At 36.7% G+C, this 20,544-nt stretch overlaps 1 pseudogene; it reads right to left on the reverse strand.

Moving 5' to 3' along the window:
• Nucleotides 1-5,455: 5,455 nt before the first annotated feature.
• LOC124985611 (40S ribosomal protein S4, X isoform-like) lies at nucleotides 5,456-20,339 on the reverse strand (annotated as a pseudogene).
• Between the last annotated feature and the right edge of the window lie 205 nt (nucleotides 20,340-20,544).

Below are 20,544 nucleotides of genomic sequence, written 5' to 3' on the forward strand. Positions count from 1 at the left end.
TCCTGTCTTAAGCCATTATCATTTCCCACTGTGTAACTAAAATGACATTTTACTTGCCCTCCTTCTTCAAGTCACCCATTTCCCCCCAAACAGTCTTCTAAGTGGAGTCAGTGCTATTATGAACATGGGGATCCATCAGATTGCTCCATTGCTTAAAATGTTTCAAAGAAATACCAAAATTTTACATGCTATATGATTCCATTTTTATAACATTCTTAAAATTATGAAACTGAAGAGAATGAGAACAAATTGAGTAGCTGGTCAGAGGTGGGGGAAGCTCAGCAATAAGGTGGTGACTCCAGAGATTTCCTTCATAGTGATGCAACAGCTCTGCTTCTTGATTGGTTACATGGATTTATAAGCAGGATCAGGTTTCATAGAACTACATGAGTGCACACGCATACAAACACACACCATAAATATAAAAACTGGCCTATGGAGCTGGGGTGAGGCTCAGAGATAGAACTATTGCCTAACATTTAAGAGGTCCTGGATTCAATCTTCAACATCAAAAAAAAAAAAAAAATAGTCTAAACTGAGTAAGGTCAATAGTCTAAGTTAAGAACATTATGTGAATGTCAGTCTCTTGATTTTGCTATTGTGATACACTTACATGAGATTTCACACTAGAAAAAGCTGGATAAAGTTTTCATGGGCCTCTATGTACCATTTCTGTATTTTTATTGTTTTAAAAATATTTTTAAAAAACATTTCAAGAATTGCCATTTCCCTGAGAAAAAATTCCAATCACATCATCACAATTCACAAGCATCTGGCTTCAAATTGTACCTCTAGCCCTGTCTCCTACCATTTGAGTGATCTAGGTGGACCAGTGAAACAATTCACTTTATCCCATAATTTTATGGGTCTAAAGCTTTAAAATATTATCTTTTTAAATGAATATGCAAAAACAAAACAAAAACTGCAGCAGCCTCAGTTAGCTGTCACTGCATAACAAACCACCTCAACTTCAGAATCTTAAAACAATCACCTTTCATGCCTGACTCACTGAGCTCATCTGTAGTGAGGTAGGGTCAGTGTTTGGTGTTCAGACAGTTGTGGGCTTGTCTTAACAGTCTAACAAGGCCTTAAGGTACACAACTAACCTCTCCCACCTGGGATCTGCCCTTCAGCAAACTCTTTGCCCAGCAGAGTTTCAAAATAGGGAGGAAGTGTTCAAGGCTTAAGCTCAATCTGATGCAGAGACTTTCACCAAATTGTATTGACCAAAGCATGTCATGAGGCCAATCCATATTCAAGGGGGTGAAGAAATTGATGCCTCTCTTGATGGGAGAAACCACCAAAACCACATCGTAAAAGATGTGGGCCAAGTGTGAAAAATTGGTGCAATGAAATAATCTGCTAAAATCCCGTAATACAAATCATCAAAATATGAATAATGTATTTCCCATTATAATATAAAATGCTAAGGTTCTGAGTAAGATTGCAAATGTATTTCTAACCTAAATTCAATATTTCGAAAGCCTTCATGAAATTCACCAATGGAAAATCACCATCTTTTACAGACAATTTTTTTCTTTAATCCCTCTAAATTTTACGCGTTTGGCGAGTTTTTAAAAATCTGTTATTTGCTTCTCCAGCCCCTCTTGTAGGTTTAATTTCCTTTTAATTTCTTGTTCACTCTCAATCTTAACAAAGCAGCTTAGCATTCAAGCAGCAGCGGCCCAGTCCCAGGAAGATGCACTGTTTAATATTAATGTTCACCCCAAATGAAGCAACGCCCTGGTGCCTGCACATTCATTCAATGAGAAATTCTAACCCTCGGAGAGAGTCAGGTAAGGGTGACACTGCTGCCCTCATTTCGTCCTTAGGGTGCAGGAGACCGAAGCGGGGAACTGCCAGATGGAAGTGGGGAATTTGATCCTGCTGCCCAAGTCAATATGAGCTGCAAAACTCTAATCATCTGAGTGGGCAGGAAGTCACCTAGGTAATTCAGCTGGTGGGCGCCCATGTGAAAGAGAGAGATAATCATTAATGTCACTCTGGAGATAGGAAGGTCTTTAAGGACAGAAATAGATCCCACTAGCACATTGCATGAAGCCTATGCAAGTGCAGATAGTGATTTTTATGAGGGCAATAGAGCAGGCTTAAATCAAATCCAGCAGCATGTGATTAGTTGATAAAATAACTATTTTGTTGTGCTTTGGTCTCTATGATGTAACATGACTTTAAATTCTATATGACAAGCCATTCATGCATATTAAAGTAAAAAGCTTTCCCCAAGTAGCATTTACTCTGTGAAATTCTTTATATAAACATTACAAGTAAGGAGAGAGAAAGAATAAAGTCTACCTACCAGCTTACCCACCAGACAAAATGCCCTGGAAAACAAAACAATGTTCTCTCCCTAAAAGTCTCTTTCAAGATCAACTTAAGCTCCAAAGAAAGTAAAAGCACATGGATCACATGAAACAAAGTCTGCAAGAACTATAGTTTGTGTTCATCCACATCCTTCAATGGTAGTCCCACCTGTCCAGGGGGATACATCGTGAAGCATCCAGTGGATGCCTGAAACTAGCCATATTACCAAACCTATAATCTTACCAAACACTTGTCAGGTGCTAGAGCAGGATCTCCTGCAGTTTCAGGTGTGATAGTAAAACTAGCCCTGATGTCTTTTTCCTTCTTAATTTAATGAATTGAGAAGATTTATTATTATTATAGTAGATCTTGCTTTTTTTTTTTCCCGTTTCCTTCTTAAATTGTGAAATTTCACCTTTCACTTACAACTTCTCTTTGGTATATCCAAATTGACTGCATCACTATTCTTGTACTTTGGGGACATTATTAAGTTAAATAAGGGTCCCTTGAACATAAGCACTGAGATACCAAGACCATCTATCTGCTAATGGATAAGGAGAGGCTACTGTATGACCATCTATTTGCTAATGAGTAAGGAGAGGCTACTGTATTTCCTTTTTTCATTGACTTGAGATAGAATACTGGCTACATAGGGCAACTTTTATTATCTATAAAATCCTTAGAGCTTTAAGTATTGCTATATATTAAAACATATGGAAAACTTATGTACATGGAAATCAGAAACAATATTTTACTTCGGTACTTTGATCTCTTTTGGCAGAAAAAGAATGCACTTCTCCTTATCCTTTTAAGATTTTAATATTCAAATCTTGACAAAACCTATGTGCTGCTTCTCTTATACGTTAGTACATATGTAAAATACAAAGCACCAAGAACTGCAGTAAATGAATATATTGTATATAGATACATAGATGAGGATTATGTACTGCCCATCAGACTTTCATTAGGGTAACACATGACAGACACACTAGATTTTTCAAACAAGGGCAAAATGTGATTTATGAGTCTGCCTGTGAACTGGTTTATGGATGTCTCATTCCTGGTCGTGAGTCTTATTAGAAAACAAAGTCTCTTCCAAATATGCACAGATTGTACCAGTTCCTAGTCACACAAAAACTGCTCTACACCAAATATTGATAGAACAGTTTATAATTTACAAAGCACTTTCTTCTTCTTTATAAAAGTATCATGTCCTATGGAACAGCCCTGTGAGGTAGATGATGGGTTGTTTGAAGGTACACAATATTCACAAGATCCAGGGTCACTCCAGACCCACTGATTTATAAATGGCTAAGCCAGGATTCCAAACTTGGGTGTTTGGACTCGAAATTTAGTTTCCTTTCTACTGTTATCATACTGGTAAAGGGGAAAAAAAAAATCAGCTCCTCCTTGCCTACTCCAACACTCAGAGAAGAGATTAGAAATTTTAAATTGTGTTAAAATTAAATAGAATTGTCCAAGATAAAAAGGCAAAACTTCATTGTAACAGAAATGGTTGTCTAATTATTTTGAATTGTCACTGACATCCTTTGATGCAAGTAGGATTAGCAGTATGTCCCATCTTACAAATGAGGAAACAGACTGTTAAGAAAGAAGTAGGATTGTTTGCTGACCCTGAGGCCACACTGCTCTTCCAGCCAATTCAGGACCAGGAGACCATCCTATCCTACCTTTTACCAGAGAGCAAATCCCAGCAAGTGCTTGCACAAATTGCTCTGGAAATTAGATAGCAAGACTGTGTTGTGCAGGTTGTAATTCTGCAAGTGATATGTACTGCCTAATAAAGTCAGCTTTCAACTCTCCACTCCTAAAAATCCTTCCCCTAAGGCAAAAATTCTTTAAACTGCAGCTCAAACATTCCATTTCACAATTAGAGTTGAGAACCTGGAGTTAATACCTCTTCGGAGTTAATTTAGTCATAGGATTTGCATTCTGCCCCTTTCTGGAGTCCTTTGGGTATAGGCAGGTCCCTCTTACCTCAGATTTAGGTTGACAATTTAGCAAAAGGATAAGTAAAATGCCTAATTTTACATACCAAGATCAGAAGCACCATAAGTGTATAACTGCCGATCTTCTGATTCCACTTTGATCTCCCTTGCCCTTCCTCTCTTGAAAATGCCCTCCAGCACAGGGACTGTTCCCTGCTACCTAAACTCTGTACTTACATAACACATAACCTTTGCTCCTGTTGGCTGCATCTCCCTGAAACACCCTTCTCCCTGTTCCTGCTTGCAGATTCCAAATCCTACCTCTGATGTTCTCATTGAAATTTTTGGATAACTTCTCCCATAGTAAGCCCCAATCCTCTGTCCCTAATATCCTTCTACCATTCACATCATGAGAGATACACATTGGGTTAGCTGGTCATACTGCCTATCAGAAATTCAGAGCTCAATAAATATTTGCTGGATTAAATTGATTAAATTTAGAATTTATCGAGCAGGCTGAGAGTCACTGTGGAGAAACAGGGACCAAAAACAAAAACAAAAACAAAAAAAATGAAAAAGGGGATTAGTGGAAGGGAATAGTGGAAACAAAATATTTGACCTACTTACACTACTGTCTTGAGTCATGTCCAAAGGCATATTTGAACCTATTCTCATAATTTTCTACAAAGTCCTTGTTTTCAAGACAAAATGAAATAGTGGTCATAACACAACAAAGAATACACATAAGTGTGTTTACCAGGATGCTTAAAATTCTCTGAATTTTTCAGGAGACAGTTTTTCATTTAGTTTTGGGGAAAAGTATTCTTGGGGGTCAGTCAGTCTGTCTGTTTTGCTTTATTTCATCTACTGAAATGCGTACCTATCAGGAGCCCATGACTTTGTTTTTGTTTCCTTTTTAAAAAATTTTAGACAAAATAGCAAAGAAATACTTCTTAGATTAACTGTTCTGCACTATGTTATCCTTGCTATTCCTATATATTGTGACAACTACTGGATATAATGGAAACACAATTGAGGCAAAATGACCTGAAAAACAGTCCAAGGGGGTCTGAGACCATCGAGGGTAGTGTTCAAGTAAATGGGATAATTCAGAGTCCATACCATCTAGTTCAAAACTGGCATGAGGTTTATAAATTGTGTGATGTTAAGCCTTTCAATTTTTCTTATATGTAAAATGGGGTAATCGTTCCTCTGGACATCAGCATGGTTTGCTCCCTATCTTTTTTCAGGACTCTTTTCAAGTGTCTCCTATCAGAGAGACCATCTCTGACCTGCCATTTCCAAAGTGGCACAGATCTCAACACCTCCTCCAAGACAGACTTGTTTGTAGTCTCTATACTGCGTTCCAAAATGACAGAATCTGAATAACTCATCCGAGCTTGAGTGTCCACCATGGTTATATCAGTTTCACCCTGATTGGGAGTGGCAGGGTTGTCACTTAGTAAAATAAAAAGAGCTGCTTAAGATTGGTCTGACACAGGGACCAAGAATGGGGGCACTGGGAACCATGGCAAGCCACCAAGTCTAGCAGAGCTAAGAAAGAGGTGTTCACTGCTCTGCTATTAGCAATTTGTTAATTAACATAAACAAGTGAAGGGTCTGGGCCTCAGCTTCCTTCCCTGTCTGGTGGTGACAGTATCATCTGCTAATACTTGCAGTGAGATCAGTATGATGATAAATGAAATTTTAAAAAACTGGAAATTTTAAAATCCTTAATGAGGCCTAAGATGTGCTTTAAAATATTTTAGCTCAACACAAAGGATAGGTAAAGCAGTGGGAAAAATTCCTGATTACACAGGTGACAGGTATATAATGGTTCATTATACTATTCTCTGTATTTCTGTGTTAGAAAATTTGCATAACAAAAATGTGGACTACTTTATAAAGGTAGGGAATACAAGCCACTGTTATTAGTGGAATCCAGATACCTACAATGTCATGAGTTAGCCTTTTATTTGTTAGGGTTTGTTGGGATGACATCACAGTTATCTTCTTATACCCTATTTATAAAATAACCTATACCTAAGCATTACTTCCAACACTATATATGCTACCATTATCATGACAAGAGTGCTGCTATTAAAATATAAATTCTATGAACATTTTTTCTTTTTTGCAGTGCTGGGGATTGAACCCAGGGCCTTGTGCTTACAAGGCAAGCACTCTACCAACTGAGCTATCTCCCCAGTCCTCTAAAAACATTTTTAAGCATTTCAGATTATAAGAACTTCAATATGACATTCTGAAAATATTTTTAAGTAAAATTTAAATCATTTGGAATAAGAACAAAGTTCATGAACATTCAGTGGTGAAGATCCAGGCCATTTCGAGGATCCCATTTTTCCTTTGTGTCACAGTCCTTTGATGGCTGGCATGTCACTCATTCTTTTACCAGAAGTGGCTCTGAATAAAAAAAGTAAATAACTTCTTTCCATCACTGCTTCCAAAGACTAACACATTCAGACTTTCACATTTCAATGATTTTACTGCCCGTCCTCACAGGAAATATGTAAGATGACTAACATAGCCAGGGAAATTACAAACCTTAGGGATTCATACCTGGTCCACGGATTGATTGCAGACATGATAAGCAAGATTCCCCACTGGATTTCCACCCACAGCTTCTATGCTGAGAATAAAACTCACAAAACCAGTCCTTTCTTCTTCCTCCCAATTTCCAAACCAGAGATTCTGTACATCCCGTCCTCCTGGGAGACCCAGAAAAACACAGTGTCCTCTATCTCAATATTTCTTTGTATCTCTTAAGAACTTCCAGACTTTAGTTAGAGCAACTTCCCTGGACATTTTCCCTTCAAAGCAATCCATTCAAGAAATTTTTCAAAACAGTTAACAAAATCCACCCAACTTAGATGGACATTTAACATCCTTTGATTCTGCCCAACTGCATTTGTTAAACTGATTTAGTGTCTAGATTTTAATTTTGGGAGGCAGGGGGATACTGGGGATTGAACTCAGGGTACTCACCACTGAGCCACATCCCCAGCCATCTTTTGTAATTTTTTAGAGACAGGGTCTCGCTGAGTTGCTTAGCACCTTACTTTTGCTGAGGCTGGCTTTGAACTTGCCATCCTCCTGCCTCACCCTCCCAAGACACTGTGATTACAGGTGTATGCCACCATGCCCAGCTAGATTTTAATTTTTAACTTTAAAATGTCTAAGAAAGTTTTGTTATTTTTCCATTTTGTCAATAGATGTCATCCAAATTTAAAAATTCAGGAGATCATGAAATGTAAATATTAAAAACTTGCCCATGGGTGACATTCTACAAACATCTGGAACAAATCTGATGAGGATGGGGAAAGGATTTTACTGTGGGATTTCCAGAGCTAATGAACAAATTGTCTCAAATAATGACTGTAAACAGTATGCCTGGTTGTTGGTCTATATAAGGTCCTCCTTGCACTTCAGAAAAACTAACAATAAAGGACTAATTCTTCCACAATTCCTCAAAGGACAATATCATTGAAAACCAGGATGTTGTCCCAAATAGGGTTTTACAGGATTCCTCTTAAGTGTTCACAAACCACACTAACCCATTAAACCTTGGAAGTCAATAGGCCGCTTGGAACTAGTTTAATTATATAGTAACAAGTTGTAAAAGTAAGTATTCTACGCCTGGCATTTTCCCATTTCTTCTGAATTCCTCAGAGGAGAAAACAAAGATCTGCAAGTGGAATGGAAGTTGGAGATTTCTGAAACCATTTTATTGCTAGAAAGATTATCAACTTTAATAATCCCTCAGAGTGCTCAGTTATAGTAGACACTTATTAGAAAGCAACAGGCAGAATACTATATATTTTCATCTGAGCAAATCTACCTTTTCAGAATACAGAGAAATTGATGTAGCACTTTTGATAAGAAAAAAATTATTTTTTCAATTCTTGAGATCATGTTCAATTCTTCTTTTTGTGTTTTGCATCTAATTAAGTGGGGGTCCACTGCCTATAATTTCAAGCTATTGAGTTCAAGTAGGAATGAATAATATCTGTAGCTACCATAGAAATGCTGAGTGGTGAATTTTAAAGAAATAAAAATTAATAATGAATTTCCACTTTATCATCTGATTAGAAAATTCTCACATCCACGAATGGTATTTTCCCAATTATTCTTCAGATTTGCACTCAGGTGATTGGCTGAGATCATGATGCCCCATCCTTAACACTGAACTTGTCACTGAGAATTTTTAATTCTGTAGCTACTATCAAATACCCAAGATGAAAGTAAATCAAGAAGTATTTTATTGCCCTCCATCCTACAAAATTTGTTAAACATCTAGTATGTCCTAAGTACCCTGCTAGGCCTTGTCACATGAAATGACTCATTTAACTCTCACAAAACTTTGTAAATAGTATCATTCATCTTGTAAGATGAGAAAAGAGTTTCATCAAGCTTAGCAGATTTGCATTCAACTCAAGGTTATTGTTATGAAAGTATTCTTTCCTTCCTCTCAGAATTGATTGACCACTGAACAATCCAATAGCACCAGGGTCAATTACAAAAATTATTGCCTACCTATGGAGTGGAAGAAAATATTTACAATAAACAGATCTAAAAAGGGACTCACACAGAAAATATAGGAAGAGTTTCCACAAATCAATAAGACAAATATAAACAAAGAAATAGAAGAATGAGTAAAAGATTTGAACAGGTACTTCCTAAAACAGCATTTTTAAATGGCTAAAATATGTATATAAAAGCATTCATTCATTAGTCATCATGGAAATGCATATTAAAACTATGGTGGAATATCATTATGCATGAACCAATATACCTTATATGAAACAGACTAAATGGGTGAGGGTATACAGTAGTGAACAACTTTGCTAGTATAGTCTAAATTGGTGTAATCTCTAGGGAAAAACAGTTGAGAGTAGCTACTAAAACTAAATGTGTATACTATGACCCAGCAAGTCTATCTCCTAGGTTTTACACCAAGAGAAATATGAGCATATATATATATATATACGTATATACATATATATATATATATATATATATATATATATCAGAAAATATGTTCAGCACCTTTAGTAATAGCTCAAAATTTAAAACTATCTAAATGCCAAAAGTTTGGTACATAGAAATAAGCAGGGTGAGTTATTGTTAATTGCCTATGTATTTAGTAACTAGAACTTTAGTTAATTTATAATTTAGTTAATTTATAATTTTAAATAATTGACCTGCTTCCAGGTGAGTGTCAAATGAGATAAAATTTACTTCCCCCTCAAATGGAGGTTTATGGTGTCTAAACAATAGTATTCTTTGTCTGTGAGTATATATACATAAATACATGCATTTATATAATTGAATGAGGGATATATATATATATAGTATATATATTATATATATACACATAACTCATGGAATAAGAAAAATATATTTTAATTTTGTGCAACAAATTTTGTGGAACATTTTGTGCAAAAACAACTCAAAAAGCTATATCATATTCAATAAATATCTAAAAATAAACCACAAATTTTAAGGATATAGACTTAATACTTTGAAAATACAGGAGATAATTACTCCACATTGGAAATTTTATAATATGTAGACTGAAAAAAGAATTGTTGGAAATTTCTCTTCCTGTCATTTCCACTGAGAAGAATGAAGAAAAACGTTTTCTCTGATTTATTTTTCAAAAAAAAAAAAAAGAGAAAGAACAGCTTGATTATTTTTCCTCTGTAATATCTCAGGAAGGTTTGCATAGAACAGGCTTTCATTAGACTATGATAATGGGACCCAAACCAAAATGCTTGCTATTTAATGGTAAGAGCTGTTTTCATAATTACATATGTGAACTAGTTTACCTATATCCTCATTACCTCAGAGTTTGTTAATTTTAGCTTGATTGGAGCATCAAGGAAGGTGGTCACAGGTCTGAATGCTAAAGAAGTACCAGAACACACTATCTTCCATACATTCCAGTGAGAATCAGACATTAATTTTTTAATGGTACTTTCAAATAACCTAAGGCCTAAGATTTGTGAATAAATTATAATTCCTAATTGATCTATCTAGTCTGAGTCTGTAGCGTAGAAGAAAGAGTTTTGATTAAAAGTCAGAAATCTATTTTTTTAATATTGGCTGTACCCAAGACACATTCTCTATCTATATCTGAGTTCCCTTTTCCGTAATAAAGGACCTGGAAGACATTGGGTCTCCTGAAGGGATATAATTCTGTTTTACCTTTCTGACCAGTTCAGCACTGGTCAGACGAGAATCAAGCCCTGGGTTCCCATGATTCTTTCAACAGTGTAGGTCTAAAGGCTCTGAGACCTCTGCTTACCCAATGCCACGGATTAACCTTTTGCTCATTAGATGGGTTTACTCTTAAATATGCTTGTTCTCAGCCTATTTATGCAAGTTTTATATATAATTGTCATTTGTAATTGAATTAAACAATATATAAACAAATAATACGATTCTGTAAAAGAAAATAATTTCTCTAACCAAGATGAATGCCCCCGAGGAGAAATAGTAAAAGTGAGTCCAGAACTAAAATTGCTCTTAAAGTAGGCGTGGCAACACAATTGTAAAATAGTTTTAAAAATCTAAACACATCCAGTACTCAGCCTTGCATTCTATATTTAGGTTTTCACTCCACTTAAACAAACCAAAACATGAACTTGTAAATATGGTTAATGCATAAAGGATGGGGGAACTTTGCTAAGGAGAATTGGAATCAAGAAAAGGCATTCTCACAACATGGAAAGATGGGGGAAACAACACTAGTATTTGTGTTAAGTTAAAATAAAATGCTGAAGGTGTGAATTGTAGGTTGTGCTCTCTAGAAATAGACTTGGAGACAGATTTTCATTCAGGGAGTTTATTGGGATTGCCCTAGGGAGGGACACCTATCAAGAAGTGAGGGATGACGTGGAGACAGTGCCGAGGGAAAAGTTGAAACGCTCAGAGTGATCGAGTTGAGGTGGGATATAGGCCTTATCCAGCCTCCCTCCCACTCCCCTAGTCCACTGGAAGAGGGCTGTCCCATGAAGAAGAGATGTGCACAGGCAAGGCAGCCCAGCTCCCCTGGGTAGAAGGCAGGTACCAGGGAGTAACTCTACTGTGAACCACCAGCAGCTTTCTTTCCTGAAGGTAGAAAATGAGTACTTTGATTCCAAAGTGGGGCTCATTAATATACAATCAAAAGTCTATTTGAAAAGAATTTAAATACAAGTAAAATGAATTCAATGAGAAGTACAGTGTGAAACTTGAATTGCATATATAACTGTTCCTGGGATTTTCTAGTAAGGGTGCAACTCAAACTTCTTTCAATCCCTTCTGATCATATCCATCCATGTAAATTTTGCTACCTTCCATCCCTGAGGAGATATTTGGCAATATTTAGAGACAATCTGGTTGTCATAACTGCAGGGGCATGCTGGTGGCATCTGGTCGGTATTTGCCAGGATACAGCGACACCCTGCAAGGCATGGGATGACACTCAGAGAAAAGGAATATCTGGACCAACATGTCAGCAGTGGAAAGACTGAGAAACCCTGGTCCAAACCAATGCTTTCATCAGCAGTTGGAGATAGAAAATATTTGTCTTAGTTGTTTTTTTGAATTTCAAATTGTTGGTTGCAAATTGCTTCTTGTATCTCATTTTCACCATTTGACACAATTGTGTTGGAAAAGATTCCATGCCAAGAATTAAGACAGTAGCAGAGACTATTCTTGTTTCAACATCTTTCTTCTTTTGGAGAAGCATGGAGTGGGGCTACGTGTCTCAGTCTTTGCGATTTGGGTTACTGAGCATCTGAAGTCTCATCCACAGAAGAGAATGGTTAACTTATGATCAAAGTCTGAGTTCACAAATCATATGACTCAGTGTCATAGACTTTATTTCCCCTTTTTGATTCACAAATGCATAAATCAGTGGAGAATAATGAGAACAAACCTCACAGGGAATACAGAGATGAGGCACATTAACCACGTCATGAGTGAGTTCTAAATAATTAAATCTAGTTGCTCAATTAAGCTAAAAGCAGACCTCTGAGGAGAGTAAAGTCTAATTAAAGTTTGAGATATACATTTATAAGAGTGTTTCTCAGGGGAGACTAGAGTGATCAACGCAGCATCGATACCTGAGAACACACACAGTCCCTTGACACTGGAGGTTGGCACTGGTGTTGGAGGACAAGGCTTGGCAGAGCTGCTCGAAGACTAACAAGGTGTGGCCCTGTTGCAGCCAGAGCTTTTGGTCTTCTGAGAAGTCCCTGACAGAAGTGAAACCTTGTCACTCAAACACAGTCTTCAGAGAAGCGGTCCGCAGCTTGTGGCACAAACTTTCAGAGTTATCCGTCAGCCTCTAGGGTTTTAGATGAATAGCCCATACACAGAGCCCAATAAGGTGTGATGTCACATTCTCAGTGGAAAGCAGGAGTACACAACAAGTTCTTATCACAGCAAAACATGTCACATGTTTAGCCAGGCATCCACAGCTGAAGAACAAGAAGCAAAAGTGATGTGTGCCCCTTGCACACATAGACATCTCCCATGGATGACCCTTTTTTCTCATTTTCCATCACTCAGCTGGAAGGCAACAACTCCAAGCTTAAGAACTTAAGTTCCAAAAGAGTGTGTTTGATCCCCCCTGGGGAACTCAGCAGATTCAGTGTTATCCTGAGATATTATGAATTTTCCAGGGAAACTCAACATCTATCAAATACAGACACTCTTAGACTTTCTATGGGATGATGTCCCTATAAAATAAAATGTTGTAAATCAGAAACGCATTGAGCACATCAAACTCCCCCAAATCTGGTAGCTTAGCAACACAGCCCACTGTGGAGGGTAGGGCAGTTTACCTTCGCCATCACAGGGCTGACTTGGAGTTCCAGGTTGCTTCCACTGCCCAGCACCACAAGAGCTATCACAGCCAGGGAAAAGATCAAAACTGAAAATATAAAGTATGACTGAATGTGTATCACCTTTCCATAATCATGAAGTCAAAAAATCCTAAATCCCACCATTGGAAGTCAGTGACAAACTGTGTATTACATATACTACTAGCTCAAGGTAGTCCTGAGTTCCAATATTAGATTATATTACATTTCTTTCCAGAGTTACTTATCTTTGTGGTTGCTGAAAAAAAGAAAGTGAAGTGTGAAAATCAATACAGAACAGGAAATGAAGTTGGGTTGTATCCAATCTGATCTCAAAGTTTGAGAAACTGCACAATGTTCCATGGGCACACTCTTCCCAATTGATACCTTGTTCTTGTATAAAATAAAATATAAAAATATTATATTTTAATATAATTTTATATTAATAAAAATATTTCACTTCTGATTTGTTTATAAATTTTATAAACAGCTACTTTGTTGTCAGAACATATATACTTATTACATTTTAGAGCCAATCTGTTCAGTCAACAGAACTAACAGATATTTTTGTGGCTTAGGACTACTGTGAAAAAATTACAGGCATAAGGGTACCATGAACTGAGAAAGTGAGGGAACCCTTCCCCTGCAGGATGGCAAAGCCACAAAACAGAAAGGACCTAACACTCATATCAGCCTGCCTCAGAAGTTATCTGTTATAGCAGTTAATATTGCCTGTATTAGTCAGTTTCTCATTACTATAACAAAACACCTAAGATAATTAACTTATAAGGAGAAAAAGTTTATTTGGGCTCACAGTTCTGGAGATTCTAGTCCAAAATTGATCAACCCCATTGCTTTGAGCCTCTGATGAGGATGGCACAGGATGGTGGGAGGTCCTGTAGAACAAACTACTCACCTCATGAGACAGAAAGCAAAGAGAAAGAGAGAAAAGACTGGGTCCTACAATCGCTTTCAGGGCATGCCCTCTCTAAGGAAATTCAACTAGACCCCCATCTTCTAAAAATCCCACCACCTCCCAAAAGTACCACCTGGGAACCAAGCCTTTTTACCTGAGCCTTTTGGGAGACACTTACCTAAATGAGAGTATAACTAATAATGACAATTCAAATTAATACAAAAAATTGAAGTTCTATCCAAATGTGATCCTTGGGAGAAAACTGCTATTAAAGATGGTGTACTGTGAATCTTCCCTGGATTAAAAAGTAGACCCTCTGTGGGCGTGACTAAATCCCAAACCTTTCTTTCACTAGCAATATAATTCATACAGAACACTTAGCACTTCAGGGCATTGACTTAAACATCTGTAAAATTAGGTCACTGTTCTGTTCCTTGAGTCTGTTCCAGTCCTAATACTCTGTGTATTTAAGTTGCTCCTCTTCCATGATCCCCAAGTCTCTCATGTAACTTCTTCCCAGGAACAAGCCACTCTCTCCCAATCAGATGCTCCTCTGAGAAGATGCACAACCAAACGAGAAAAATCTTCGAAAATGAGATTTTATTTGAAGAGAGAGAGAGAGAATGAGAGAGAGGGAGACACTGAGATTATTTAAATTAACAAATCAGATTGGGTATTCTGGACTTGACTCAATTATTTTTTCTCTATTACTCCTCTATCGCCTCCATAAGGAAGATTATGAAAGGTAAAGAAGATGCTTTGCACATCTGATCATAGCATTCAAATGTGATTCTTCAACACTGACACTAATGAGTATTTGTGTTGTGCCAGATATTGTGCTAGGTACTTTGAATAAGGTCCTTAGTTTAATCAGTAACATCTAATGACCTTTTAATCTCCTCTTCCTTACAACCAAACCTCTCCTCTTCCAAGCCTCCAGTGCTGCACTGTATCACACAGGAACCCTTTTCTATGAAGGGTCTCCAACGTCCTTGATGTTAAAAAAAAATAATAATCATACAAGGTGATTGCTAAAATTAAGGTTTCCTAGGCCACTCCTGAGAGACTCTGCTTCACTGTATCTGTAATGGAGCCAAGGCACTCTTTAGCAAGTACCCAGGTGACCTTATAATTGGACATTCCTCTTAGGAGTTTGTGACCACACTCTCTGATACTCAGTGTTTGTTCTTGCAAACTCAGTGTTTGTATCCTGGTTGGCTTTCTCAGTTCCATAGGATTCTTCCTTTTTTGATGTTATCTTAATTCACTAGCATAGACGTTTTATTAAACTTTAATAGTTTTGTCTTTTTCATGCTTTTAAAAATTACACTGTTTGGTGCCATTTTATATCCAACTTGAAAGCTTAAGTGCGTTGCTTTCAGAGTTCGTGGACTTCGGGAAATGCTTGGCTTATAAATGGTACACTTATTTCACACATTTAAAGGGTCATCTTCAAGAGGGTCAATTACATCATCTCTTGGAATCAAAAGATAATTGGAAAATTCCTTTATTTCTATTTCTTGATCATGAATTTTCTTTCTCCACTAATGAAGTCTGAAATGTTACTATCCCCACAATTGCGGGTTGATGGCTATCTTATTTCCAAATTTCTTCTCTGACAATAATGAATGTGCAGTGGTTCTTCAGAATCATCTTGTTTATTTATAGTGTATTGTGTGGTGTTAAATCTTCTCTCGCCTGGCACCTCCAGGACATGCATTATTGCTCCAGCTGTATTTACTTTCTTAAATGAGATTTGGGATGAGTTACTGATCACCATCCAACAAAATGTTTTCATGTACTGAGATTTCATTCATCTTGACAAAGGAGTTTGGCTTTCACTGGCTAGAGAGGATCTTTTCAATCATTCTATGTTATCTTTAACTAAGTACAAAGACCTCCAACCTGTCATCTAGAGACCATCTCACCCACCACTGTTTGGCCACCAGTCTCTTGTCTCTTTTCAGCAATGGTGAGATGGATTCTTTTTCCTCAGAAAAGAGTAATCCATGTTATATTGACTTTGCCAATAATTAAAATGTGGGAGAACTGGGCAGCAAAGCTGTTGCTATTGGCATTTTTCTCATGAACCATATCAAAAGAGTCAGGACCTTTCTCAGTTGGTGATCACATCACTTCTTTCCAAGTTACTTGCATCTCTGGTATCACACACAGATTACCAGTGTCGAATATGAAATCCGAAATCTTGCTCCAAATCAATCTGAATGGTGTCATTCACTTTGAGGAGGTTATCAAGGCAGTGAATGGTGTAAGCATAATGGATTACCTGATGATGGATTCTTTTGGTGTCCACAAGATATTTCTCACTTTGCCCAACTTGTACTTGGCTTCCTCTGGGTGTAATATGATGAACGACAAAGTGACCCTTTGCTGTACTAGATCAGAAGGCAATTCTCTTAGGTCTTGTCCATTCTGACATCTGTGAAACCAGGCGGGGGAGTTGTAGCAGTTTGGACTTTGCTGTCAATCTTAATGAACTATTGCATACAGATCTTTATCTCCTGACAGGTCATTCTTAAGTCTGCTCCTTAGAAAAATGATGAGAGGAAGATGTTCTCTTAGCTTGCAGGGACTTGTGGGTATACAAGGAGCAAACATGTCAGTCATTTATCCAACTTCCATGGCTTTGGAGCTGCTACCCATTTCAGATGCTTCTTGAAATCACAAGCCAAGGCTACGCTAGGTAAGGAAAGAGGCAAAGAGTATCTTTGATACTAGTTTTACTATTGACTCTTAACATGCAAAAAAGAATTATTCCAATAGTTTTTATAGTTTGAAAATGTGGAGATATAACTTCTCTCATAAAACGTATACTTGAGAAAAAATCTTGTAAAGGAAGAAATGCTTCTCAGTTAGTTACCTCACTAGTTAGATTTTTTCTCATATTTGTCTTCAAAGACCTGCAAGTCACAAAGTGTGGAAAATAGTTACATGCCAATGTAAAATATTTAAATATGTTTAGTGATTTTTTTTTTATAATTATCAATTTTTTTTTTACTTTTCCTTATTATTTATACCAAAAATTCCAGGAGTCAAAGTGAATTTCTAAGAAAATATTTTGCTGCATGAATATTTACTTTCATTTATAATAGTAAAACATCAGTGATATCTTAGATAAGCAAAAAAGAATCTAGCTAAATAAATCATAATATTTTCACAGTATGGAATCCAACACAGTCATCAAAAAGATGCTGTAGGATATGTAATGATATGGAAAGACCCTAACATATTTATTAAAAAAAAATGTTCATCGAGCATGTAGTACTAGATTCTGGGTTATCAATGATGACAATGACAGATTAGTACCTGACCTGGGAAATGAAAAATGTACAATACAAAAAAAAAAAAAAGAAAAAGAAAAAGAAGAAAGAGAAAATAAACAAGGCATATATTCAGAAAAAAATTGCTTTTTTATTATTTTAGAATTTATTTTACTATTATTTTATTATTATAAAAGAATTATTTTATTATTATAAAAGAAAAACTATGGAAGGCCATTGTTTTTTAACTAAGCTCCTCTGTCAGTCTCCAAAGAAGAGAACAAACCAAAATGGAATCACTCATGTTAAATGCCACATAACCAAATTTTAAGGAAGCAGAAATATCCCCAAACAGACCAGTTTTTTCCTGAAAATAGGAGATTCCACTCAGCAGAATTAGGAAGTACCTCTGATTTAACCTTTATATTTAAAAGATTAACCTGAAATAACTGGACATTAACCAACTAGCTTCTTTCTGTTATTCTGTTTCCAAGTTGCCACCTTAGAAAACCCACTCTTCGGCGATTGACCAGTGGAAACTGCCTTTCCATTTTATAGAATTGAGGTTGTTCTAATTCATAAATCCAGAATAAAAGTGAATTAGATCTATGCTAAATCTGTTCTAATCTTGTCTTTATTTTTATTCTTTTTTTGCTTTTTAATTTTTTTTTAATTTTACTTGTTCTAATTAGTTGTACGGGAGAGTAGAATGTATTTATACATTTTGATAGATCATACATAGAATGTAATCTCTCATTTTTCTGATTATACATATTGCAGGATCACATCAGTCTTGTCTTTTGACCACGTAGATGAACATGTTGCTTACTTAATTACAGACTGCTAATACTGTCATTTTCTTCCTTTGCCACATTTGCTAAATATTAAATATTTTTATTAAAAGGGGAAACAATTGCAAATATAATTTTCAGCAAAATGTTCTAAGTCTGTACATCAAAGCCATCAGTAGCACTTGGGAGTGTTGAAACTGTAAATGTAAGTAGATTCCAAGTTATCCATGACATCTAAAGTGTAATATGGTGAAAACAAGAAGAGTTCCTGTCCCTTCAGCCTGTCACCCACCTCCACTGACTTCTTGTAGGAAAATCTTCATGGCAAATACTGTAGCCTACTTTCTAAGGTTACTATCTTCTTTTTTTCTAAAACACTTTGCATGTGAAGCAAAAATTGAGAGATATTATGTGGGCATAACTTAAGGTGAAGGGCATATTGCATCTGTAATTTTAATTAGTTATCTTTTAATGATGAATTCACTTACTCTCACCCCATAAAACCCTTGGCCACCAAACAGTGTAACTTGAGAGTAGGGCGATGTTCATTTTACTGCCACATGGATTTTATTAAGAACCGCTAAAGTACCTTGTTAACCGTACCTTCTCATTTATTGTGAGGTCTTTTTTTTTCTCTTTAGTAAATCCAAGGTGAATTCAAATGAATAAAATAGTGGAAATTAAAGAGCTTGGATGTTTAGCAAAACCTGAGGGAGATGATATTCACTGTGTGTCATAACACTGAGAATAATGAAGACAAGACTTTCTCCCCAGTGCTCATTTTGTGTGTTAAATGCTTTAATCATTTTGAGCATAAGGGCTTTCCTTCATTATTACTGCAATGCTAGGAAGGTCTAAGGTTGTGTTTTCTTATACAATCAATGATAAGAGCATCCTACGTTTAGAAAGTCATTTGTATTCAGATGTTTCCAAAACTCTTTGTGTGCAATTTTGGGTTGCTCTTGTCTATTTGTTTATTATAAACTTCATCTACCTGACAATTTAAATGAGGTCAAAGTTTTATGAACTGCACTGGCTTACTAGATTAGATAATTTTTTTTTTTTTTTGATACCAGGGATTGGACTCAGGGGTGCTTAACCACTGAGCCACATCCCCAGTCCTTTTTATTTTTTATTTTGTGACAGGGTCTCACTAAATTGCGTAGGACTTCACTCAGTTGTTGAGGCTGGCTTTGAACTTGCAGTTCTCTTGCCTCAGTTTCCCGACCTGCTGGGTTTACAGGTATGTGCTGCTATGCCCAGCTGGATTAGATTTTTAAATATCAAGACTAGGTGTATGTGTTAGAATAAGGCTTGGAGGTTGGGGAAATATGCTTTAGCTGCAGTTTAACATTACAATGTTGTGTTTTTATTTTTGTGTCCCTAGGATATTTATTTCCCTTCAGTAAAGATCATTGTTGAAAGTTTTTTTTTTCTCTTTATTTATTTGCTTAAATCTATTCTAACTAGAGGCATTGTAGTTTAAACAACTTTCAAGGCATATTGAGACAGGTTTGAATTCTGTGAACTTGGGCAGGTTGTTTAATCTGGATCTAGTTTTCTCATGGCTAAGAGGAAGCCAATACATACTTCACAGGGTTGCTCTCTGGAACAAATGAACTGATGCATGGGAAGTGCCTGATGCTTAATAAATGGTAGCTGCTGGCAGCGTCACCCACTGCCTCATGTGCAATCATGCTAGAAATAAACAAGGACAATGGCAGACCATATAGATCCATTCTCCCTCATCACACTCCTCTATCTCTGAATCTGACTTAAAAAGCTTTGTTGAGAACTTTTTCAAAAAACCTAGAAGAAACTTAAAAACTACAGTCCCAAAGGAGAAAATGTAAACAGTTATCCTATCTTTTGCTTGCTTTGAAGACAATCAATTATGGGGTAACCTATGATTCTTGGTGATATTCCTTATGAGGCTGAATGTAAACTGTTAGCTTTCCTTCACTGTGACAAAATGTCAACTTAAGAGAAGAAAGATTTATTTTGACTCATTGCTTCAGAGATTTTAGTTCAAGTGACTTGGCCCTGTTGCTTTGGGTCTTTGGGAGACAGAACATCATAGTGGGTATCACATGGTTGAGAAAAGCTATTTACCTCATGATGGCCAAGAAGCAGAGAGAGAAGGGACAGCGACAAGATATAGCCTGCAATGACAGCACCCCAGTGAACTTCTTGCTCCAGCTAGACATCCTCACACTTTCTAAAGTTTTTACCACGTCCCAATAGTGCCATCAGCTGGGGACCAACCCTTTAGCACATGAGCCTTAGTAATCGGGGGGGGCATTCCAGATCCAAGTCATAACACCAACTATGCAAGGCAAGAGCAAACAGCTGTCATGCAACAACTCATCTACTACAACTCCCAGCATGCCCAGGGACAGGGTCAGTTACCAG

The sequence above is a fragment of the Sciurus carolinensis genome, chromosome 5 (genome assembly GCF_902686445.1).
Source record: "Sciurus carolinensis chromosome 5, mSciCar1.2, whole genome shotgun sequence".
Taxonomy (NCBI): Eukaryota; Metazoa; Chordata; class Mammalia; order Rodentia; family Sciuridae; genus Sciurus; species Sciurus carolinensis.